Raw genomic sequence first — 26,804 nt, forward strand, 5'->3', positions numbered from 1 at the left:
TGTTGAGTGCTATTGACAAGGGATTTCACATTGATTCCGTATTTCTGGATTTCCGGAAGGCTTTTGACACTGTACCACGCAAGCGGCTTGTAGTGAAATTGCGTATTTATGGAATATCGTCTCAGTTATCTGACTGGATTTGTGATTTCCTCTCAGAGAGGCACAGTTCGTAGTAACTGGCGGAAAGTCATGGAGCAAAACAGAAGTGATTTCTGGCGTTCCCCAAGGTAGTGTTGTAGGCCCTTTGTTGTTCCTTATCTATACAGGGTGTTACAAAAAGGTATGGCCAAACTTTCAGGAAACATTCCTCACACACAAAGAAAGAAAATATGTTATGTGGACATGTGTCCGGAAACGCTTACTTTCCATGTTACAGCTCATTTTATTACTTCTCTTCAAATCACATTAATCATGGAATGGAAACACACAGCAACAGAACGTACCAGCGTGACTTCACTTTATTACAGTAAATGTTCAAAATGTCCTCCGTTAGCGAGGATACATGCATCCACCCTCTGTCGCATGGAATCCCTGATGCGCTGATGCAGCCCTGGAGAATGGCGTATTGTATCACAGCCGTCCACAATACGAGCACATTTGGTACCGGGGTTGCGTAGACAAGACCTTTCAAATGCCCCCATAAATGAAAGACAAGAGGGTTGAGGTCAGGAGAGCGTGGAGGCCACGGAATTGGTCCGCCTCTACCAATCCATCGGTCACCGAATCTGTTGTTCAGAAGCGTACGAACACTTCGACTGAAATGTGCAGGAGCTCCATCGTGCATGAACCACATGTTGTGTCGTACTTGTAAAGGCACATTTTCTAGCAGCACAGGTAGAGTATACCGTATAAAATCATGATAACGTGCTCCATTGAGCGTAGGTGGAAGAACATACTGACGAAACTAAAATGAGCTCTAACACGGAAATTAATCGTTTCCGGACACATGACACATAACATCTTTTCTTTATTTGTGTGTGAGGAATGTTTCCTGAAAGTTTGGGCGTACCTTTTTGTAATACCCCGTATAAATGATTTTGGAGACAATCGAAGCAGCCGTCTTGGGTTGTTTGCAGATGACGCTGTCGTTTATCGACTAATAAAGTCATCAGAAGATCAAAACAAATTGCAAAACGATTTAGAAAAGATCTGAATGGTGCAAAAATTGGCAGTTGACCCTAAATAACGAAAAGTGTGAGGTCATCGACATGAGTGCTAAAAGGAATCCGTTAAACTTCGGTTACACGATAAATCAGTCAAATCTAAAGACCGTAAATTCAGCTAAATGCCTAGGAATTACAATTACGAACAACTTAAATTGCAAGGAACACATAGAAAGTGTTGTGGGGAAGTCTAACCAAAGACTGCGTCTTACTGGCAGCACACTTAGAAAATGTAACAGACCTACAAAGGAGACTGCCTACACTGTGCTTGTCCGTCCTCTTTTAGAATACCGGATAGGACTGACGGAGTACATCGAAAAAGTTCAAAGAAGGGCAGCACCTTTTGTATTATCACGACATACGGGAGAGAGTGTCACTGAATTGATACAGGATTTGGGCTGGACATAATTAAAACAAGGGCGATTTTCGTTGCGACGGAATCTTCTCACGAAATTCGAATCAACAACTTCCTCCTCCTAATAAGAAAATATTTTGTTGACACCGACCTACATAGCGAGAAACTATCACCACGATAAAATACGGGAAATCAGAGCTCTTACGGAAAGATATAGGTGTTCGTTCTTTCCGCGCGTTATACGAGTTTGGAATAATAGAGAATTGTGAAGGTGGTTCGATGAACCCTCTGCCAGGCATTCAAATGTGATTTGCAGCGTACCCATGTAGATGTAGATGTAGTTGTACTCTTTCAGTGAAATAAAATATTTCTGAAACTTGTAAACATCCTCAAATAGGGCTCCACACAACCAATACAGAAATGTATTCCATTAAATAAAAGAATTAAAATCCAATTTTGTCCTAATGTGCATAACTGAGCAACAATATTAACACTTTACAATGCCTAGCCCTCGGCCATAGCCAGTGATAATATCTGGGTGAATCTCAGCAGTAAAACATAAGAGGCGAGAGCGCTTAACAAGGATCGTAACACACAACTACGATTCGTCTACTAATACCACCGTCGCCAGATAGCTACCACAGTAAGCTAAACACAACGCTCTGCCAAACTACAGGTATCTTAATAATTGTTACAGAATCACACAAACTATTGATTATTCACGCAGAACGAGTAACAAGATGAATTCTCATCAGAACTGTGTCAGCAACTGATTCACATTAACGGCATTATTTCAGAAAGCAAAACACTTTTAATGGGACCAATCACGCTCCTAAGGTTCAGTTAACAAAGTGAAGTGCTCGCACTCAGTGCACACACCTCACTCACGTGTGCCGTCAGTGAACAACTACACCTTTCGTCATGACAACGACGGACTTTTGCACAAAATTAGTGGCTAGAAAACGCATCGAATGTATCGCTCGTACCCCACACAGAGCACTGTATCAGCCATTACCGTGCAACTGTCAGCTGCAGAAACACTCAGGCAGCGCTCCCCTTTTGCTCTTCCTCGACTAAGATCTCTGTCCGTCCGTCCGGAAAAAGACACCAACTGCTCCAGCGGCCAGTTGTTTCGAAACAGCAGCCACACACCGCGCAGAGCGCAGTGACGACCGGCTCACAGAATCGCAGCAACCAGATGCTCAGGGGGTCATATCACAGCCCTGCCCAGGACCAGCTCGTTCGTCTCCGTGCAGCGACTGAGCACAACACCTTCAGGTCAAGCCCGCCATTACGAAAACATCGACCGCTGTGCTTTAGAGTCTGTGGAGAAACGACGCAGGCTGGTCCACAGATAACGTTGCTAGCTACACCTGCCGCCTCTGACTGTTCACCCCAGTACTAACTGGACAATAATGAATCGCTTGAAATACAATTAGATTTAACAAACAGAGGAATTAATGACATCTTGGGTTGTCGGGTGTTCTGCCGGATATCAGCGTCGTACTTGCACGGATATCAGGTCGTGGTGAGCGGGCGCGGATCGCAGGGGGAACGCTTGGTACCCCAGACCGTAGATGAAATCCCCAGGAGCGGGTTTGGTGGGCGCGGACCGCAGAGGGAATACCTAGAACCGCAACGGACGGAAAACAGAGTAGCAACGCCCCAGCAGGTCGCAGGGAATGGGCGCGGACCACAGAGGAAGCGCCTGCAGCCGTTGGTGGAGGGGGAAGGCGATTGGCATAAGTACTGGACCAGGTCCACTCGAGGAGCAGTCTCAGGTCGCACCTGATGAAGGTTACGAGCTACGTGACCGAAATATCGTGCAAGTACGACGCTGATATCCGGCAGAACACCCGACAACCCAAGATGTCATTAGATCGCCGGGAAAGCCTGAAGGTTTACAAAGGAATTAATGACAGTAGCTGCTAATAGGCACTGATTTAAATCAGTGGAAAAAATTCATAGCCGCGCGGGATTAGCCGAGCGGTCAAGGGCGCTGCAGTCATGGATCGTGCGGCTGGTCCTGGCGGAGGTTCGAGTTTGTCCGTAGGATAATGTAGGTTAAGTAGTGTGTAAGCTTAGGGACTGATGACCTCAGCAGTTAAGTCCCATGAGATTTCACACACATTTGAACATCTTGTTGAAAAATTTAAAATTTTTGCTGGACCACAATTCTAACCCGGGTCTCCGGCTTATTGGGTCCGACAGAAAAGACAACACATGTACAGGGTAGTCAAAAAATGTCTCAAACGCTTGCAGCGCAGGTTATATTGAGCCATAAATGTCAAGAAAAAACTCTGATACGTTGCGCCGTTTCCGAGTTACTTAGAATTGAAATTAGCCAATCGGAGCATCGCGTGCTCAAATTCAGGCGGCCTGCCGGAGGCGGTTGCCAAATGAGTGCTTTGTTTGGTTAGCTGAACCTAGGATTTGCGCGCCCGACGACCTGTCTGGATAACTTGAACGCTAAATAGCTTGGAAACGGCCCAACGCATCGAATTTTTTTCTTAACATCTATGTCTCATACAACTCGAGCTGGAACATCCCTACAAGCGTTTCAGACATTTTCTGACAACACTGTATATTATTACGGTAAGGACGATCAATTGATCAGCGCGTATGCACACTACGCTCGAACTCTTATAGAAATCAGCGAAATGCCGCGAGTTGTGTGGATTATTGGCAGTGGGTTCTTTATCAGTAGTTTGTGAATAAGCCGACAATTTGGGTCTGACGTGAGACGTGCCAGGATAGTCCGTGCAGAAAGGATGGCCACTGTGTCTACTAAGCAGGCGACTTGGGCTCGAACCCCAGTCTGGCATAAATTTTCAACTATCCCCATTGTTTAACTCAATGCCTACCAGAAGATATTGTTGTTAATTCCTTTGCGTCTGGATTCATAATGTCCGAAAGAACAGACACCACATATTCACTACTAGTTTTGTATAAATTATGTCAAAATTGATTTCTGAGGCACGACACGATTTCGAACTCACTGAATCAGCTGTTTGAATAATGGCAGTTTTTAGAATTCTACCCCCTATTGGCTATATTTTTGTAGAAACCCCTGGATACAGGACCGATCTTTTTCCGCCAAAGCAAATGTATGTGGACAATTTATTTCAAGCGTTTTTAAAGAACTATATCAAAAATGTACGATTATTTCATCACCACATGCAACAGCACACACCACTAATGTGGCTGTGACACAACCACCAATTTTTTTTGGATGTCAGGGTATCTGCCTGGCCTCCTTATTTACCACATATAAATGCTGAAACGTCCCCTTAGAACAAATTATACACGACTGTGCAGCTGAGTAAAACTGAACGTACTCAGACAGTTCTCTCTTCACTTATTCTAATCATCACTAAACTGAGACACAATATTTTTTAGCGCAACGCAATCTGACTTTCAATAATCCCTACAAAACAATGGCCCTGACTAACTTTAACCTATACTTTTCACAAATCACTTACCTCACAAAAATCTTCGTTACTCGAACTACTGCAATACAGTGAGCGCCACTATTGCCAGCTAAATAAAAGATTCACTACAGAAGGCACTAACTACTGATAGGGATAGTTAGCAAATGAAAGATTTTAATAGAGAACAAACAATGTATTTACCTTAATAGTCATAATATATATAGCAGTTCATAATATCCAGTATAACAAATTTCAAAACTCCGCCATCTCTCTCCCCACATCCACCACTGCTGGCGGCTCACCTCCAACTGCGCAACGCTACGCGCTGTTCACATCCAGCTGCCGCTGCCCAACACTACAATGGCAGACAACAATGCAAACTAGCCACAGACTGCACACAGCACAGCCAGTGATTTTCGTACAGAGCGCTACGTAACGTTGCCAATAAGAAAATATAAACAGCCTACTTACAATGCAAGTAACGTTTATGGTTCAAATGGCTCTAAGCACTATGGGGCTTAACATCTATGCTCATCAGTCCCCTAGAACTTACAACTACTTAAACCTAACTAACCTAAGGACATCACACAACATCCAGCCACCACGAGACAGAGGCAATCCCCGACCCCACCGGGAATCGAACCCGGGAACCCGGGCGCGGGAAGCGAGAACGCTACCGCCCGACCATGAGCTGCGGGCTGCGTTTATGTTTAAGGACGTTAAAAGATAAGCTGTACGCAATACATCTCCATACACTCGAACAATTATATGACGGTATTCGACTTGTTTCAAGACGTTCGACAGCCAAAATACGACAAGTACTCGAGAATGTGATAAGAACGCTGCAGAATGCTCTTCACGCAGAAGGACGTCTCTTTGGGCAGCCACTATAAACAAATATTCATTAAGTCGGACTGCGTCTTCCCTAGTTCTCAACTCTGGGAATTCGCACATAGCCGTCATGAGGCAACAGTCGGTGACCACCCCGTATGAACAGCGAGTGTATGCTTGAACTGTACGAGAAATTTTAATATGTTAGTATGGCTCAAATGGCTCTGAGCACTATGCGACTTAACTTCTGAGGTCATCAGTCGCGTAGAACTTAGAACTAATTAAACCTGACTAACCTAAGACATCACACACATCCATGCCCGAGGCAGGATTCCAACCTGCGACCGTAGCGGTCGCTCAGCTCCAGACTGTAGCGCCTAGAACCGCATGGCCACTCCGGCCGGCTGTGTTAGTATGATTCAGCATCGTTGTATTTTAGAAAAAGAAGGGTAAGTACATAGGAGAGGACAGCATTGAATAGAGAGACAGTGGGCAGAAAGGCAAGAAAATTTTTAAAAATGTCAACGTAATCAATCGTACCAGTTGCGCTCCCATGATTCTCTCGAGTTGAGCGTGCCTTTTGTTGCACGACGCATTGATCTGCTATTTCATTCAACTATGCCCAAACGCTACCGTTCCCGCGCTTTTATGCGAGGCAAAGGCAGTTGTTTTTTAGGATTCGCGTGGAACGAGCGTATGCAATCGAGTCGCACCAAGGATATATAAACAGCAGATGATGATGAAATATGAGTCTCAAAGTTTTCATTCCAAAAGGTGGAGCAACAGAGAATTAATCGATGTATTCGCGGAGGATCAGCGCAGTTTCGCAAGAAATCAGTGAACAAACCGGTATCATCATTCTTAGTCAGCAGTATTCACTGGCCGGTAATAAGGTTGCAATGAACTGTTGTAAAGTGATAATTTAATTTATAAATGCAGTGCAGCACTCTCAAACTCCACTCTCAAAGTAGAACTAAATTCAACAAGAAAATATGAGAATGACTGGATGCAACTGTTGCTAGAAAGTGAGTTACTTTCTAACTCAATAAAGCAAGTAAGTGTGTAAGCTCCCCACTAAAGGTTTCTGTACGAAATTTAGCCCAGAATTAACTCCCGTTATATAAAAAGTCTACGTATTACCAAAAATACACTGAAGAGCCAAAGAAATTGGTACACCTGCCTAATGAGCCAAAGAATTTGGTACACTTGCCTAATATTATGTAGGGTCCCCGCGAGCACGCGGAAGTGTCACAGCACGACGTGGCATGGACTCTGAAGTAGTGCTGGAGAGAATTGGCACCATGAATGCAGGGCTGTGCATAAAACCGTAAGAGTACGAGGGAGTGGAGATCTCTTCTCAACAGCACATTGAAGGACATCCCTAATATGCTCAATAATATTCATGGCTGGCGATTTGGTGGGCAGCGGAAGTGTTTAAACGGAAGTGTGAGGTGTCGATTGTTCTGCTGGAATTGTCCAAGTCCGTCGGAATGCGCAGTGGTCATGAATAGATTCAGGTGATCAGACAGGATGCTTACTTACGTATCACCTGTCAGAGTCGTATCTAGACGAATCAATGGTCCAAGAGCACACGCCCCAAACTATTACAGAACCTCCACCAGCTTGAACAGGGTCCATGGATTCGTGAGATTGCCTTCATACCCGTACACGTGCATCTCAAAATGGTTCAAATGACTCTGAGCACTATGGGACTTAGCTTCTGAGGTCATCAGTCCCTTAGAACTTAGAACTACTTAAACCTAACTAACCTAAGGACATCACACACATCCATGCCCGAGGCAGGATTCGAATCTGCCACTGTAGCGGTCGCGCGGCTCCAGACTGAAGCGCCTTGAACCGCTCGGCCACAACGGCCGGCAAACGTGCATCTGCTCGATACAATTTCAAACGAGACTCGTCCAACTAGACAATATGTCTCCAGTCATCATCAGTACAATGTCAGTGTCGACGGGCCCAGCCGAGGTGTAAAGCTTAGTGTCGTGCAGTCGCGTACGGTATGCGAGTGGGCCTTCGGTTCCGAAAGCCCACATCGATGATGTTTCGTTGAATGGTTCGCACACTGACACTTGTTGATGGCCCAGCACTGAAATTTGCAGCAATTAGCGGAAGGGTTACACTTTTGTCACGTCGAAATATTCTCTTCAGCCGTCGTTGGTGCCGTTCTTGCAGGATCTTTTTCCGGCCGCAGCGATGTCGGAGGTGTGATGTTTTACCGGATTCCTGGTATTCACGGTACATTCGTGAAATGGTCGTACTGGAAAATCCCCACTTCATTGCTACCTCGGAGATGCTGTGTCCCATCGCTCGTGCGCCGACTATAAGACCACGTTCAAACTCACTTAAATCTTGATAACCTGCCATTGTAGCTGCAGTAACCAAGCTAACAACTGTTGTCTTATATAGGCGTTTCTGACCGCAGCGGCGTATTCTGCCTGTTTACACATCTCTGTATTTGAATACGCATGCTTAAAACGGTTTCTTTTGCGCTTCAGTGTATATACGCACAAACTATTTTCTAACTTAAATTTGTGTGCTAAACTTTAACTAAAGAGAAGAACCTACTTTGAATTAAACTATAACTGGTCTGAATAAAAAAAACTTGCCTTTATATTAAAAACGCAAGTAAAAACTATTGTCTGTCCATAAACAAGATTTTCACTTAACTCGCGTCTTGAAAACACTGCTGCAGATTTTTCGAGAGCGCAACAGCAAACGGGCGGCGGCTAAACTGGACCAATAATAGCAACATAACTGTCTCCCACACTATTTCTCTCTCACACGTGCACAGCGATAACTTAAAAAAAATCAAAAAGACCTTCCTAGTTTACAAGCAGTATGAACTATTAACCCTTAAAGCAACCTTTCAACTTTGAAACTGAAGAACTGACGATTTAAACGTTGGAAAGGAAAGACACATATGTTCGTTCTACCCAGCATTGTTAGGTTTTGTGCAAAGCGTGTTCTGTCCGGCAACCGTCCCTGACTCATGTACAACAGCAAGAAAGAAAACTTTTTCAATTAAGAATCAGCAGACTATAGCGGGAGGAAAGTTACAAAATTACAACCGTTCCGCATTTGACATGCACATTACATATTGATCTGGAATTCAGAGGAAAATCCAAGTAAGTAGTTCTGCGCTAACTCCCATTGCTACGTCACAAATTTCGTAACTCACAATTGTACCCTATACTACACTACATAGCACTACATTACACAGTACTGCGTTGCATTAACTACAGCACTGTGAGCCTGAACCAAAATTGTTTCTCTCATTTGTTCCAGATTGTCAGCTCCTGGAACTTTCAATCACTATTTAAAAAATTACTGAGACTGTGCTGCCATTTCACTTCTCCCCTTACGAGACTATAGAGATTGGAAGGGTAATGGCTATTACACTGAAGCCTGAAAGAAACTGCTATAGGCACTCGTATTCAAATAAAGAGATATGTAAACAGGCAGAATACGCCGCTGCGGACGGCAACGCCTATATAAGACAGCAAATGTCTGGCGTAGATGTTAGATCGTTTACTGCTGCTACGATGGCAGGTTATCAAGATTTAAGTGAGGTAGCGAGTGGGGATTTTACCGCACGACTATTTCGCGAGTGTATTGTGAATATCAGGTAATCCGTTAAAACATCAAATGTCCGACATCGTTGAGGCTGGATAAAGATCCTGCAAGAACGGGACCAACGACGACTGAAGTGAATCGTTCAACGTGAAAAGTGCAACCCTTCCCCAAATTGCAGCAGATTTCAGTTCTGGGCCATTAACAAGTGTCAGTGTGCGAACCATTCAACGTAACATCAACGATATGGGCTTTCGGAGCCGAAGGCCAACTCGTGTACAGTAGATGACTGCACGACACATAGCTTTACACGCCGCCTGGGTCTGTCAACACTGACATTGGAGTGTTGGTGACTGGAAACGTGTTGCCTAGTCGGGCGGGTCTCGTTTGAAATTGTATCGAGCGGATGCACGTGTACGGGTATGGAGACAATCTCATGAATCCATGGACCCTGTTCAAGCTGGTGGAGGTTCTGTAATGGTTTGGGGTGTGTGCAGTTGGACCTTTGACACGTCTGGATACGCATCATGTCTGTTCATCTGCATCAATTTATGACCATTGTGCATTCCTACGGAATTGGGCAATTCCAGCAAGGCAATCGACACCGCACACTTCCAGAATTGCTACAGAGTGGCTCCAGGAACACTCTTCTGAGTTTAAACGCTTCCTCTGGCCAACAGACTCCCCACACTCGAACATTATTGAGCGTATTTGGGATGTCCTGTAACGTGCTGTTGAGAAGAGATTTCCACCCCTTCGTACACTTACAGATTTATGGACAGCCCTGCAGGACTCATGGCGTCAGTTCCCTCCAGCACTACTTCAGACATTAGTCGAATCCGTGCCGCGTCGTGTTGCGACATTTCTGCGTGCTCGAGGGCGCCGTACACGATATTGGGCAGATATACCAGTTTGTTTGGCTCTTCAGTATAGCTGTTAGGGTCTCAAGAATTCCTTCCGTGTCCTCTCCGTTCGTCATCTCATTACTTCAGGAAGCACTTTGTAGCTGCCCTTTATTTTCGGCGCGCTTTCCCGTCATAGTGTGTGGCTTCTTACACTTTGTATCTAGGGCATATTCTGTTCCATCTTTTGATCTCATATGCTGTGTGACAATGTATTTACCTTGCACGACTGATCGTCATTCTGCCCGCATCTCGTGGTCGTGCGGTAGCGTTCTCGCTTCCCACGCTCGGGTTCCCGGGTTCGATTCCCGGCGGGGTCAGGGATTTTCTCTGCCTCGTGATGGCTGGGTGTTGTGTGCTGTCCTTAGGTTAGTTAGGTTTAAGTAGTTCTAAGTTCTAGGGGACTGATGACCATAGATGTTAAGTCCCATAGTGCTCAGATCCATTTGATCGTCATTCTTATTGTGCTGCAGACTGACTACCAAGGACGCTCCAGTCCTGATCTGATCTGTAACTTGATGCCTATTCTGTCGTGGTCTGTAACATCTCACCAATAATATCTCGCACACTGGCACATTTCAAGGCTTACGATAGTGTTCGTGGAATGTGAAAATAATAGCCTCTTAATTTGACAAGGAAGGAAAACGATAAAGGGCTAGCCCAATGGGGATTTTGCACAGTTCATTCACTAGTACATCATACACATTTATTATGCACTGACTGAATTACATTAAACCCGACTTACAATCTAACTACACAACAATTCATTTGAACACTGAACAATTTACATCTACATCAACGTGATTACTCTACTATTCAAAATAAAGTGCCTGGCAGAGGGTTCAATGAACCACCTTCAAGCTGTCTCTCTCTACCGTTCCACTCGAACGGCGCGCGGGAAAACGAGTACTTAAATTTTTCCGTGCGAGTCGTGATTTCTCTTATTTTATCGTGACGATCATTTCTCTTTATGTAGTTGGGAGCCATTAGAATCTTTTCGCAATCGGTGGAGTAAACTGGTGATTGAAAATTCATGAGAACATCCCGTCCCAACGAAAAATGCCTTTGTTTCAATGATTGCAACTCCAGTTCACGTATCATGTCTGTGGCACTATCTCCCCTATTTCGCGATAATACAAAACGAGCTGCCCTTCTTTGTACTTTTTCGATGTCATCCGACAGTCCCATCTTATTCGGATCCCACTCCGCACAGCAACACTCCAGAATGAGGTTGACAAGCGTGGTGTAAGCAGTAGACCTGTTGCACCTTCTAAGTGTTCTGCAAATGAATCGCAGTCTTTGGTTGGCTTTACCCACAACATTATTTATGTGATCCTTCCAATTTAGGGTATTTGTAATTGTAATCCCTAAGTATTTAGTTGAATTTACAGCCTTCAGAATTGTGTGACTTGTCGCGTAATAGAAATTTAGCGGATTTCTTTTAGTACTCATATGAATAACTTAAAACTACATCTACATCTACATCTATACTCCGCGAGCCACCTTACGGTGTGTGGCGGAGGATACTTATTGTACCACTATCTGATCCCCCCTTCCCTGTTCCATTCACGAATTGTGCGTGGGAAGAACGACTGCTTGTAAGTCTCCGTATTTGCTCTAATTTCTCGGATCTTTTCGTTGTGATCATTACGCGAGATATATGTGGGCGGTAGTAATATGTTGCCCATCTCTTCCCGGAATGTGCTCTCTCGTAATTTCGATAATAAACCTCTCCGTATTGCGTAACGCCTTTCTTGAAGTGTCCGCCACTGGAGCTTGTTCAGCATCTCCGTAACGCTCTCGCGCTGACTAAATGTCCCCATGACGAATCGCGCTGCTTTTCGCTGGATCATGTCTATCTCTTCTATTAATCCAACCTGGTAAGGGTCCAATACTGATGAGCAATACTCAAGAATCGGACGAACAAGCGTTTTGTAAGCAACTTCTTTCGTCGATGAGTCACATTTTCTTAGAATTCACTTTTATTTCTTTCGCACCATGCAGATATCTTATCTAAATAATTTTGCAATTCGTTTTGGTCATCTGATGACTTTACAAGACGGTAATTGACAGCATCATCTGCAATCAATCTAAGACTACTACTGTGATTGTCTCCTACGTCGTAAACACAGATCAGGAACAATAGAGGGCCTATAATACTTCCTTGGGGAACGCCGGATATTACTTCTGTTTTACTCGATGACTTTCTGTCTATTACTACGAACTGTGACCTTTCTGACAGGAAATCACGAATCCAGTCGCACAACTGAGGCGTTATTCCCTAGGCACTCAGTTTGGTTAGGAGACGCTTGTGAGGAATGGTGTCGAAAGCCTTCGCGAAATCTAAAAATATGGAATCAATTTGACATCCGCTATCGATAGCACTCATTACTTCGTGAGTATAAAGAGTTAGTTGTTTGGCAAAAACGATATTTTTTGAGTCCATGCTGGCTACGTGTCAATAAATCGTTTTCTTCTTCATAATGTTCGAATACAGTATATGTTCAAAGACCCTACTGCAAATCGACGTTAGTGATATAGGCCTGCAATTCAGCGGATTAGTCCTACTTCCCTTTTTGAGTATTTGTGTGACTTGAGCAATTTTCCAGTCTTTAGGTACGGATCTTTCTGTGAGCGAGCAGTTGTATATAATTGCTAAACATGAAGCTATTGTATCAGCATATTCTGAGATTAACCTGGACCGGAAGCCTTAATTTTATTAAGTGATTTAAGCTGCTTTGTGACACCGATGATATCTATTTCTACGTTTCTCATCTTGGCAGTTGTTTTTGATACGGATTCAGGAATATTTACTTCATCTTATTTGGTGAAGGAGTTTCGGAAAACAGTGTTCAATAACTCTGCTTTAGTGGCAATGTCAACAGTGACTTCACCGTTGTTATCGCACAGTGAAGGTATTGATTGCGTCTTTCCACTGGTGTGCTTTATGTATGACGAGAAACTCTTTAGATTTTCTACCATATTTTGAGACAGAGTTTCGTTGTCGAAATTATTGAAGGCATCTCGCATTGAAGTACGCTCTATATTTCGAACTTCTGCAGAACTTTGCCGGTCTTGGGGATTTTGCGTTCTTTTAAATATGGCATGCTTTTTTCGCTGCTTCTGCAACAGCGATCTGACGCCTTTTGTATACCATGGGGGTCAGTACCATCACTTATTAATTTATGTTGTGTACATCTCTCAATTGTTGTCGATACTATCTCTTTGAAATCATTCCACAACTTTTCTACACTTACATGATCAGATTGGAAGGAGTGCAGTCTGTCTCTTAAAGAGGCGTTAAGAGAATTTTTATTAGCTTTTTTAAATAGATATACTTTTCTTTTCTTTTTGATGTTTACGGTATTCAGCCTAGCAGCTACTGCCTTGTGGTCGCTGATCCCTGTATTCGTCACGATACTCACTATTTGTCCAGGATTACTTGTTGCTAAGAGGTCAAGTATGCTTTTGCAGCCATTTACTCTTCGAGTGGGCTCGTGAACTAATTGTTAAAAATAATTTTCTGAGAAAGGATTCAGTACAATTTCGGATGACGTTTTATGCCTGCCGCCGGATTTAAATGTATAGTTTTTCCAGCATATCGAGGGTAGATTAAAATCACCACCGACTATAACGGTACAAGTGGGGTACCTATTTGAAATAAGTCTGAAGTTTTCTCTGAACTGTTCAGCTACAATATCTTCTGAGTCTGAGGGTCGGTCAAACGACCCAATTAATAGTTCAGTCCGATTGTCAAGAGCAACCTCAACCCATACTATTTCGCAGGAACTAGCTACTTCAATTTCACTGCAAGGCAAACTACTTCTGACAGCAATAAATACTTCACCAGCAACTGTATTGAATGTATCCTTTCTGAACGCTGTTAGATCGTTAGAAAATATTTCTGATGAACTTATTTCCGGCTTTAGCCACCTTTCTGTACCTACAACTATTAGAGCCTTAGTGCTTTCTATTAGGGCTTGGAGCTGTGGTTCTTTCCCAACACAGCTACGACAATTTACAACTACAATACCGATCGTTTCTACAAGTAACTTATTGTGTTTTAGCCGCCCCCTTTTAGATGGACGCCCTTTCTGTGGTTTCTGGAGGCCCTCTAACCTAAAAAACCAACCTGTCCCTTCCCCACAGGCCCCGCTACTCGTGTAGCCGCTTTCTGTGTGTAGTGGACTCCTGACCTATTAAGCGGAACCCGGAAACCCACCACCCGATGGCGCAAGTCAAGGAATCTGCAACCTATACGGTCACAGAACTATCTGAGCCTCTTTCAGACCCTCCACTCGGCTCTGCACCAAAGGACCACAGTCGGTTCTATCGACGATGCTGCGGATGGTGGGCACCGCCTTAATCTAGCAAGCAAGACTGGTAGTCTTTACCATTTCCTCTAGCTGCCCAAAACCAGAGAGATTCTCCTTTGATCCAAAGCGACATACGTCATTGGTACCGACATGAGCCACCAACTGCAGTTGGCTGCACCCTGTACTCTTCATGGCATCCGAAAACAGCCTTTCCACATCTGGAATGACTCCTCCAGTATGCACATGGAGTGCACTCTGGCTTCCTTCCCCTCCTTGGCAGCCATGTTGCTAAGGGGCCCCATTACGCTCCAAAAGGTGGAGCTCCTAACTACCAGCAAACCCACCCTCTGTGAACGCCCAGACCTTGCGGGCCGAGAAGCTTCCTCTGGAGCAGGGTGGACGACAGCATTCACTTCAGAGACATTGTCAGCCACAGATCACACGCGAAACCTGTTCGTCAAACGAACTGGGGAGGCCCTACGATGTGCCCCTCAGAAAGTTTTCTCTACCTGCCAGACTTTGGAATGATCTCCCACTCGACCACAGGTGAGGTGTCAACCTCAGTGCAGGCAGTACCCAGGGCAGCCAAAGCAGTGGACTGAACGGGGTATGCATGGGACATGCTCGACGTCTCTTGCATCCCTGCATCTGACCCCCAACAGAGATGCCCCTTGGCAGCAGCCTCAAGCAGTGTGACAGATGCCAACACAGCCTGGAGCTGTGAGTGAAGGGTCGCCAACTCAGCTCGCAGCTGTACAGAGCAATCGCTGTTACTCTCCATTACTGCAGTTGCTCCCGTTTGAAGCTCATAAAAATATACAACAAACAAACGGTGTATTAAGCTTACTAGCACCAAGAATTCGAAGTGCTCTCTCACTAACGCTCTAAACGACACTGAGCTACACTAACCAAAACAAACAAAAGCCTGTAAGATCAGAGGGTCAATATAAGGGTCGATAGTAACGGCGGTACGGTATGCTACATTGTTATTAAAATAAAAGCTTGTGGGTAGTAAGCTCTCGAACATGCAATAAAGTACAAAAATGATCAATGTGGTAGAAATTATCAGTTATAACTCGCACATTATCACAGTTTGCCAGACCATGAGATAAAAGACTAATGATACAAATTTCACATCAAATTTAAATAGACATGAAAATTATCGAAACTTCCTAAGCAGAAGACACCAATAAAAAACTTTAACTGAATCAGCCACACAATAGGGCACTGCCAAAAAATTCTTATACTAAAAAAACAATGTAACTAAAGAATTACAGCAAAAGATTTAAAACATCATAAAACAGGCAGTAGCAAAGTTTACATGGTTCCACAGTAATATTCAAACAATTAAAATTTATGTAAAATAAGAATAAGGTTGGGATTTCAACCAGTAATAAAATGTTTAAATAAATTAAAGAACCAATAAGGTTATAAAAAGGAAACTTATTTTAATTAAGAATTAGAATGACTCAAAATTGCTCTAAAATTTGAGCTTAACTTTAAGCAACAACAGTAAAGGCCACGGGTGCACTTGGAAAAAATAAAACTTTCGCTGCCCAAGGCTTGTGCACAGAGTCGCATAAACAGGCGGCTGACTAAGCCGACTGCGCCCACAATGAGTGTGTCTGACAAGGATTGGCAAACAGCATCGACGCAGGTGCACAAGCTGTCTTAACAAAATTGCCTGCAGCACAAATAAATTCCAATAATTGCAAGGTCAAGTCACAGTTGGGATTACAGTAAATAACGATTACGCTCCCAGTTGTTAATGCAATTTCTTATGGAGCGATACTCGAAATTTTACAGGGTTGTAAGAAATTAGCAGAAAATTTAAGGCACCACTTACAGTTGGTTTAAGGAAATTTCAGAAACAAATAGTCATGCCAGATCCTGCTGAACAAATGAGCCAATTGCCTTAAATTCTACGGCTCCAGGGCACGTTCACAGTCCAGGCCAAGCTCAGAATCGACAATATGCCCTAAAAGAAATTAAAATTTCCATAAAAACCACTTAAATAAAATAAACACACTATACACATGACCATGACATTAGCCTCAATGAATAAGACACAGTGGAGCCAAGTCCAGAAAGACGGTTAATGTTCCACCAAACTACAACTAGAAATTGAGCAGAGCATTTAACCAAAACGCTAAAATTAAACATAAGGCACACCGTTCGCCATACTAACGCTGATAACACTCGCGCAACACGGAAGTCCATCTTCGAACCAGAAATAGACAATCTGTGATAATATTAAACATTGACTAATACCATGCGCAAGAACTACGAGGTGCATTCAAGTTCTAAGGCCTCTGATTTTTTTTCTAATTAATTACTCACCCGAAATCGATGAAACTGGCGTTACTTCTCGACGTAATCGCCCTGCAGACGTACACATTTTTCACAACGCTGACGCCATGATTCCATGGCAGCGGCGAAGGCTTCTTTGGGAGTCTGTTTTGACCACTGGAAAATCGCTGAGGCAATAGCAGCACAGCTGGTGAATGTGCGGCCACGGAGAGTGTCTTTCATTGTTGGAAAAAGCCAAAAGTCACTAGGAGCCAGGTCAGGTGAGTAGGGAGAATGAGTAATCACTTCAAAGTTGTAATCACGAAGAAACTGTTGTGTAACGTTAGCTCGATGTGCGGGTGCGTTGTCTTGGTGAAACAGCACACGCGCAGCCCTTCCCGGACGTTTTTGTTGCAGTGCAGGAAGGAATTTGTTCTTCAAAACATTTTCGTAGGATGCACCTGTTACCGTAGTGCCCTTTGGAACGCAATGGGTAAGGATTACGCCCTCGCTGTCCCAGAACATGGACACCATCAGTTTTTCAGCACTGTCGGTTATCCGAAATTTCTTTGGTGGCGGTGAATCTGTGTGCTTCCATTGAGCTGACTGGCGCTTTGTTTCTGGATTGAAAAATGGCATCCACGTCTCACCCATTGTCACAACCGACGTAAAGGAAGTCCCATTCATGCTGTCGTTGTGCATCAACATTGCTTGGCAACATGCCACATGGGCAGCCATGTGGTCGTCCGTCAGCATTCGTGGCACCCACCTGGATGACACTTTTCGCATTTTCAGGTCGTCATGCAGGATTGTGTGCACAGAACCCACAGAAATGCCAACTCTGGAGGCGATCTGTTCAACAGTCATTCGGCGATCCCCCAAAACAATTCTCTCCACTTTGTCGATCATGTCGTCAGACCGGCTTGTGCGAGCCCGAAGTTGTTTCGGTTTGTTGTCACATGATGTTCTGCCTTCATTAAACTGTCGCACCCACGAACGCACTTTCGACACATCCATAACTCCATAACCACATGTCTCCTTCAACTGTCATTGAATTTAAATTGGTTTCATACCACGCAAATTCAGAATGCGAATGATTGCACACTGTTCGTGTAAGGAAAACGTCGCCATTTTAAGTATTTAAAACAGTCCTCATTCTCGCCGCTGGCGGTAAAATTCCATCTGCCGTACGGTGCTGCCATCTCTGGGACGTATTGACAATGAACGCGGCCTCATTTTAAAACAATGCGCCTGTTTCTATCTCTTTCCTGTCCGAACTTGAATGCACCTTGTAGTATCAGCCGACAGTTATTTTCCTCAAGGAAGACAAGAATTAATAACGGGCAAGTAGAAGCACTTAAACACAGACAAGTAGTACACTGCCAACGAACTTCATAACAAGCTTCCTTGTAGAAGCGGACACTAACATTAACCCAAATTAAAGGCTCCAAGCACACTTAAAATTCTCAGATCAAACTTTCAATAAGACGCAATGTACAAAGGTCTAATTGAAATATTTAACTGTTCTTTTTAACCCATAAATTGTCGCTCATACATTTCAATCTGCAAATTCCCTGAAGGTGCAGACTTCAGTAGCAATAAACAGAACCGGAGCATCAAGAAATTCCGCTAATGACGCGTCTGACAGCTCAGTGGGTTTTGAATAATCCACTTCTGAGGTTACATGGCACAACATGCCAGATACAGGCCAACACGACCCCTGCATATCCTCACTAGTTTACGCCAACAGAGACAGGTGGGTGGCGGCAAAAGGCCTCCTTTCCGCTTTTAAGCTCCACGATACTCCCCGACCGATGGCCTTTGTAGTCTGGTCCGTTCAACCCCCACAAACCAACCAACCACGATAGTCCCCCCATCACACTGTCATACTGCCCTTGAGGACCCAGCAAGTCGGCCCTCCAGGCCACGCCGGAGGGGGCTGCGCTTGCTGGGCAACATGTTAGAGCCAAAGATAAGAGCATATCGATACCGATACGGCACGACAAACCACCACGGCTCACCTCGTCTAAAAGAATCCCTCCTGTGCTAATGAAAGTCGTGTAGTCAGTTCTGACAAGGCTCTCGGCCACCAACCGATAGTGAAAAAATTAATTCGAACGGAACTAAGCGTATAGTTTTAGATCAGTCATGTGCTTTATAGAAAACCTCTCGATGTACACTACATACTCGTAGGAGCGTAGTGAAGTGCGATGTTTGTGCAAGAGACACATATTATAAACTGTATAGAGTTATATAGATTAACGATGATCTGTATTAGATGCGGTTCCGCAACGTATTTCTAGAGACACTTAAGCGTTGGATGGGGTCCGGTGTCTACGAAAGTCACTCAAACCACATGTGACAGATGCAACGTATGATGCATAAGAAAGAATAGTAAATATATCAGGATATAGGCCGCATCTTCGGGGTTTCCTGGCGTACTGACTGTCTGTTAGATGTCGAGCATTCAGCTACAGAAACACCATTTGTTCAACTGATATTTTGGCCCTACATATTAGCCATTTTCCGAATTAGCAAAAATTCCGTTTCAGGAGGTGATTGTAAATGCTACTTATAGCGTGGCCAAAATAAAGTCGCCCGCAAAATATTTCAATACTTTAACAGTCAGTCTCTTCTATGACACGCTTTATGTGTTGTGCGCGGAATCCTCCCGAAAGTTATTTTGTATTTTCGCGACTTTGTGCCCCTCTGGTGGAGTCGGTGGTGGTATGGATTCTCTTTGCCAGAGCGTACCTTGTCGTGTGAACGTGTTCCGCTAGGCGGCGCGTGCAGGTCAGACAAGAGCTTTTAGGTTAGTAACGGCACGAGGAAGGTGGCGAGCCGGCCCGGCTGGGAACAGACAACCATGTTCAAATCGATAAACGTCTTGTCTGGACCTGGAGTGATTGCGTGGCCCCATTGAGGTTGAGGACGGATTGTTCTAAAATAACATCTTCTGGATTCCGATGTTCGCTGTTCGCTGTCCGGAAGAGGTAGTCAGAGCAGAGCTGGAAGGTCGGTACAGGTTCACTGCACTGTCACTGAACGCTGGTTGCATTCATGGACGAGTACTTGTTCACTCCGTATGAAGCTGAGTACTTCTATTATTCAATAGCTGGTCACATGACTGTTTTATTTGGCCGGCCGGAGTGGCCGTGCGGTTCTAGGCGCTACAGTCTGGAGCCGAGCGACCGCTACGGTCGCAGTTTCGAATCCTGCCTCGGGCATGGATGGGTGTGATGTCCTTAGGTTAGTTAGGTTTAATTAGTTCTAAGTTCTAAGCGACTGATGACCTCAGAAGTTAAGTCGCATAGTGCTCAGAGCCAACTGTTTTATTTGTTCATATTATAAACGATCATTGAGTCTGCCCTTCTGGGCGCCATTTGTGTATGTGTTGGGCTAGTAATAGTTGATGTATGTTTCGGGTTTTATCATGCCAGTTAAATGATGTGTATAATGCAGCCGGCCGTGGTGGCCGAGCGGTTCTACGCGCTTCAGTCTGGAACCGCGCGACCGCTACGATCGCAGATTCAAATCCTGCCTCGGACATGGATGTCTTTAGGTTAGTTAGGTTCAAGTACACTACTGGCCATTAAAATTGCTAGACCAAGAAGAAATGCAGATGATAAACGGGTATTCATTGGACAAATATATTATACTAGAACTGACATGTGATTACATTTTCACGCAGTTTGGGTGCATAGATCCTGAGAAACCAGTATCCAGAACAACCACCTCTGGCCGTAATTACGGTGATCATGGAGCGCTACGGTGCTTTAATCCCACTGGGTATATCTTGGCCCTTATGACTTCGTGGGGGAGTCAATGTGGCTCGCGGACTAGAGAGTTTGGAGACCCCTGTCCTAATCATCTACAGAGGTAGTTGGCATGTAAGCTTTTATTACCGTGGTACGCCTGGACTTACTATTCTTCTTCTTATTATTATTACTATATCATCACATTTCACATATGTATTGTAATTTGCATAGATAATTTTGATATATTAGTATATTAATGCTCTTTATACATGCTGCCTGAAAAAAGGAAGTAATCAGAAGGGGAGACGGTACGGAATAAAATTTCACGGGCTGAGAGACTGTGTCATGTTATTTCTGTGATAACAGAATCGAGCCAAGTTTACAAAGTACTTGGCTGTATGAGCCGACTTGTCACTATGGCGTTACACCCCGTCTGACACGGATTCTAGCACTGATTCGGGTGGAACGGCTTCCATAAGACCGTTGTTCGCTCTCCTGAGGCCAGCTGGGCCGCAAGTATTGCAACTTGTCCTAGGCATCCTGGATGCTGGCTCTTTCACGGTACTGATGTCCGAGCTGGTTCCACAGATGTTCTATCGGGGACGTATCCGGGGGTCTTGCTCGCCACGGGAGTAAATCAAGATCGCACAGACAGTTCGTAGACACCCGTCCCAAGTGGGGACGAGTGGGCGAGCAGTGGCATGACAGATAACACACGAGGACGCAGGACGTCTGTGACGTACTGTTGTGCTGCCAGTGTACCCTGAATCACTACCAGGCGTGACCTGAAGTCATACCAGAATGTTCTTCATATCATGACGCCAAGAATAAGAACAGCGTGCCTCTTTAAAACACTGCAGTAAATGGACCTCTCCCGAGGTCGCCGCCATACCCGCCGACGATTTCCATCCGGGTAGCGTAGAACCGCGAATCATCGCTGAACACATTCCGACGTCTTTCACCAGCGTCCATGCTTAAATGTCATAGCACCACTCGAAACACCGTCTACGTTGTGGTGTCAATGGCAGCCTATGCAAGGGCTGGTCTATTACTATTAATCATCGACCAATGGTGCGGGATGACACAGAATGTACAGGGTATCCAGCAATTGTTCTTAGGTGGAAGGTGCAGATGTAAAGGGGTTATTGTGTACTTAGTGCACAATACGGGCATCCTCCCTTGTGTTGGTCAGATGTGGTCAATTGAAACCTTATCGGCAAGTATGACTGCTCTCACGTTCCAATGCGGTCCAACGTATCGTACCAGGCCTGGTAACAACGCTAAACAGGAACCACATTCTGGTGCCTGTTCTACTTGTCACAGAGATTTTCACCTCTGATCATTTACATACCCACCAGTGCTGTGTACAAACACTCGTGTTCAGAGAAAACAGAACACCTTGAACGACTAGGGATAGGACGTTCATATTCACAGGATATGTATATTCGCATGTTCTGCAGAAACTATTAGCATTTAATAAACGTCGGCCAGAGGGTGCAAGGACAACATCGATATCGCTGCGCAGCACCACCTACCGGTAAAACGTGCCTGTGGCTCTCGTTGTCGCTATATGGTTCAAATGGCTCTGAGCACTATGGGACTTAACATCTATGGTCATCAGTCCCCTAGAACTTAGAACTACTTAAACCTAACTAACCTAAGGACAGCACACAACACCCAGCCATCACGAGGCAGAGAAAATCCCTGACCCCGCCGGGAATCGAAACCGGGAACCCGGGCGTGGGAAGCGAGAACGCTACCGCACGACCACGAGATGCGGGCTTGTCGCTATAAACCGAAAGTAATAGGATCAGTGTGACTTGAGCAGAGGTGCAGGATGTCTGGTAGACATATGGGAGAACCGTACCGTCAAATCAGTGAGTTTGTAAGAGGGAGCGTTATTGTTATGAGAGAATGTGATGCATCCATCCCGGGAGCTTGCTGCTCTTGTGGGAGCAAGTGTTTCGGCAGTGCAACGGGTGCGTGCAAAATGGTTCGACGAAGCTCTTAGAACACGACGAGATGGGTCAGGTCGCACCACCCAGACCACACCCTGAGAAGATCGACACCTGATCCGAATGGCATTGCAGGACAGATCTGCATTCTTCTTCGCTCTGGCAACAGTGTAACAGTGTAACACATCGTACACTATCAGGGGTGACAGTCCGTCGCCGTCCATTACGGCATGGGTTACGTACGCGTCGTCCACTTCTCCGCCTACCTTTGACGAATCTGCAGAAACATGCTAGATGACAGTGGTGTATAGAACGATGTCACTGTGGACAAGAATGGCATCAGATAGTGTTTTCGGACGAATCCAGTTTTTGTCTGTTTGAAAATGATGGCCGCATTTTGGTTCACCACAGACAGAGGGAGTGGCATCACAGTGACTGCACTGACACAAGACGTACAGCGACAGTGCCAACTCAAGGCCTCATGGTGTGGGGTGCTATTAGGTACAACCACAAGTCACAGTTGAAGAGTGTCCAGAGCAATGTGACCTAAATGACCTACGTGAATGACATCGTGAGACCTGTAGCCATATCCTTTCCGCACAACACCCTAGACGCATTTTTCAGTAAGACAGTGCATCACCACATGCTGCTACATGAACACGTGCCTTCTTGGTGTCACAGGTGTCAGCCTTTTGCCCTGTCCCACCATATCACCAGACTTGCCGCCAATCGAAAATGTGTAGGATATAGTGAAAAGATGTGTGCAGCGCTGTGAACCAATGCCAATCACCACAGATGAACTTTGGAACCAGGTGAATGCAGCTTGGATAGCTATACCAAAGGACGCCATTCACGTCTTATATGCATCGTTGCCACCACACTTGGAGCAAGTTATCAGGACCCATGGCAAACCCAGGGTCTCCTAGGCAACAGGACACTTGCTGAAACGAAGTGGCTGCAATGTTAATCATTTCTGCAGAACGTACTTATGAATGTGAACGTCCTATCCCCAGTCGTTCAAAGTGTTCTGTTTTTTTTTGTTTTTTTTTCTGAATACGAGTTTGTAAAAAGCTACCTTGACATCCGACAATGTCTTCTAGAAACTTCTGTTTATTTGTCAAGTTGTGTATTTTATTTTTATTATTATTAAAACTGCTCGCACCTGTAGCATGTTAAAAGTTGGGACAACAGGAAGTTATAGGAAGTCATTGACAAATTACGATCACCTCCTCCTCCAGAAACGATTCTTGGATCTGTGCCCGCTGAAAGATATCGTCTGCCTGTGGGAACTGTAGCCGAAACCTGCTGTGAGGCGTGACCTGACAGAACGGGAAAGCTGCGTCCGTGTCTTGTCCATTGTGACGGCATTTGCCTGCTGCCTGATAATCGTGCAGGCCCGTGCTTTCTAGCTGTTACGCAAACCGTCTCTCCGACAACACGTGCGGGAATACCCGCACGAATAACTCGTCCCGCAGTCCCAGTCTGCTATCCCTCATTTCTTTCTTCACACGAACCCTTCTTCACGCAGAACTGCCGCGGAAAACTCGTTGTTGTTGTTCTTGCTGCTGTCTTCGGATCGAAACTGGTTTGACGCAGTTCTCCATGCAAGTACACTCCTGGAAATTGAAATAAGAACACCGTGAATTCATTGTCCCAGGAAGGGGAAACTTTATTGACACATTCCTGGGGTCAGATACATCACATGATCACACTGACAGAACCACAGGCACATAGACACAGGCAACAGAGCATGCACAATGTCGGCACTAGTACAGTGTATATCCACCTTTCGCAGCAATGCAGGCTGCTATTCTCCCATGGAGACGATCGTAGAGATGCTGGATGTAGTCCTGTGGAACGGCTTGCCATGCCATTTCCACCTGGCGCCTCAGTTGGACTAGCGTTCGTGCTGGACGTGCAGACCGCGTGAGACGACGCTTCATCCAGTCCCAAACATGCTCAATGGGGGACAGATCCGGAGATCTTGCTGGCCAGGGTAGTTGACTTACACCTTCTAGAGCACCATGGGTGGCACAGGATACATGCGGAAGTGCATTGTCCTGTTGGTACAGCAAGTTCCCTTGCCGGTCTAGGAATGGTAGAACGATGGGTTCGATGACGGTTTGGATGTACCGTGCACTATTCAGTGTCCCCTCGACGATCATCAGTGGTGTACGGCCAGTGTAGGAGATCGCTCCCCACACCATGATGCCGGGTGTTGGCCCTGTGTGCCTCGGTCGTATGCAGTCTTGATTGTGGCGCTCACCTGCACGGCGCCAAACACGCATACGACCATCATTGGCACCAAGGCAGAAGCGACTCTCATCGCTGAAGACGACACGTCTCCATTCGTCCCTCCATTCACGCCTGTCGCGACACCACTGGAGGCGAGCTGCACGATGTTGTGGCGTGAGCGGAAGACGGCCTAACGGTGTGCGGGACCGTAGCCCAGCTTCATGGAGACGGTTGCGAATGGTCCTCGCCGATACCCCAGGAGCAACAGTGTCCCTAATTTGCTGGGAAGTGGCGGTGCGGTCCCCTACGGCACTGCGTAGGATCCTACGGTCTTGGCGTGCATCCGTGCGTCGCTGCGGTCCGGTCCCAGGTCGACGGGCACGTGCACCTTCCGCCGACCACTGGCGACAACATCGATGTACTGTGGAGACCTCACGCCCCACGTGTTGAGCAATTCGGTGGTACGTCCACCCGGCCTCCCGCATGCCCACTATACGCCCTCGCTCAAAGTTTGTCAACTGCACATACGGTTCACGTCCACGCTGTCGCGGCATGCTACCAGTGTTAAAGACTGCGATGGAGCTCCGTATGCCACGGCAAACTGGCTGACATTGACGGCGGCGGTGCACAAATGCTGCGCAGCTAGCGCCATTCGACGGCCAACACCGCGGTTCCTGGTGTGTCCGCTGTGCCGTGCGTGTGATCATTGCTTGTACAACCCTCTCGCAGTGTCCGGAGCAAGTATGGTGGGTCTGACACACCGGTGTCAATGTGTTCTTTTTTCCATTTCCAGGAGTGTATATCCTCTGCGTAACTACTAAAGCCTACATCCATTAGAACCTGCTTACAGCAGCATTGGTCTATTACTATCATTTTTACGTACACTGATCAGCCAGAACATGATGACTACCGACATACAAGATATAAATCCATCTAGGTGACAGCAGCGTCACCTGGCGAGGAATTACTGCTAGTCAGACATACGCGCGGCGCATGTAGCTTCAACGCACGGGCTGTTCATGTGTAGAATGGGGAACGCGAGCGATCTCGTTGAATTGGGCCAAGGACAGATTTTGATGCTGGGCTGTGCGGTTCTAGGCGCTACAGTCTGGAACAGCGCCACCGCTGCGGTCGCAGGTTCGAATCCTGCTTCGGGCATGGATTTGTGTGACGTCCTTAGGTTAGTTAGGTTTAAGTAGCTCTAAGTTCTAGGGGACTGATGACCTCAGAAGTTAAGTCCCATAGTGCTCAGAGCCATTTGAACCATTTGAACAGATTGTGATGGCCCAGAGGCTAGGCACGAGCGTTTCGGAAACTGCACTTGTCGGTTGTTCGAAGGGTACTGTGGTGAGTGTCTTCAACACTTGGCGAAACGAAGGTAAAGCCACGTCCAGACACCGAGGGGTTGGCCGCCCACCCCTCATTTCAGACATCGGACGTCGTAGGCTGGGCGAATTGATAAAAGAGGACAGGCGGCGAGCTGTGGCGGAACTAACATCAGACTTTAATGCTGAGCAGAGCACAAGTATGTCTGAACACACAGTGCACAGAAAATACTAACGATGGGCCACCGCAGCCGTCGACACACGCATGTGCCAATGTTAAGGGGGTAGGACGTCAAACGGGCCGACTTGGAGCAGGAGAGGCGCCACAGGACATTTTAATTTCCACTGTTTATACTTTTACAAAAAAATTCATAAAACCTTGTCAGCATGACCAGGAAGGATTCAGAATTCACACTCATAGCAGTGGAAGTTCGAAAACATAACAAAATAATTTTCTTTACATGTGAGATTTCATCATTTTTTTCACCTACTAATGGCAGCATTTGTTGCTACAGGTACAGTTTTCGTCGTAAGTAAGAGAGATTGTTACATGAATTTTACACAGTATAAAAACCATACTTAAAGGTGTATGAAACTCTTGAATTTTCCACACCTATTAAAATCTGTGGTAAAAATTGAGATAATTAACTATAAAA

Source organism: Schistocerca cancellata, chromosome 5, assembly GCF_023864275.1.
Source record: "Schistocerca cancellata isolate TAMUIC-IGC-003103 chromosome 5, iqSchCanc2.1, whole genome shotgun sequence".
NCBI lineage: Eukaryota > Metazoa > Arthropoda > Insecta > Orthoptera > Acrididae > Schistocerca > Schistocerca cancellata.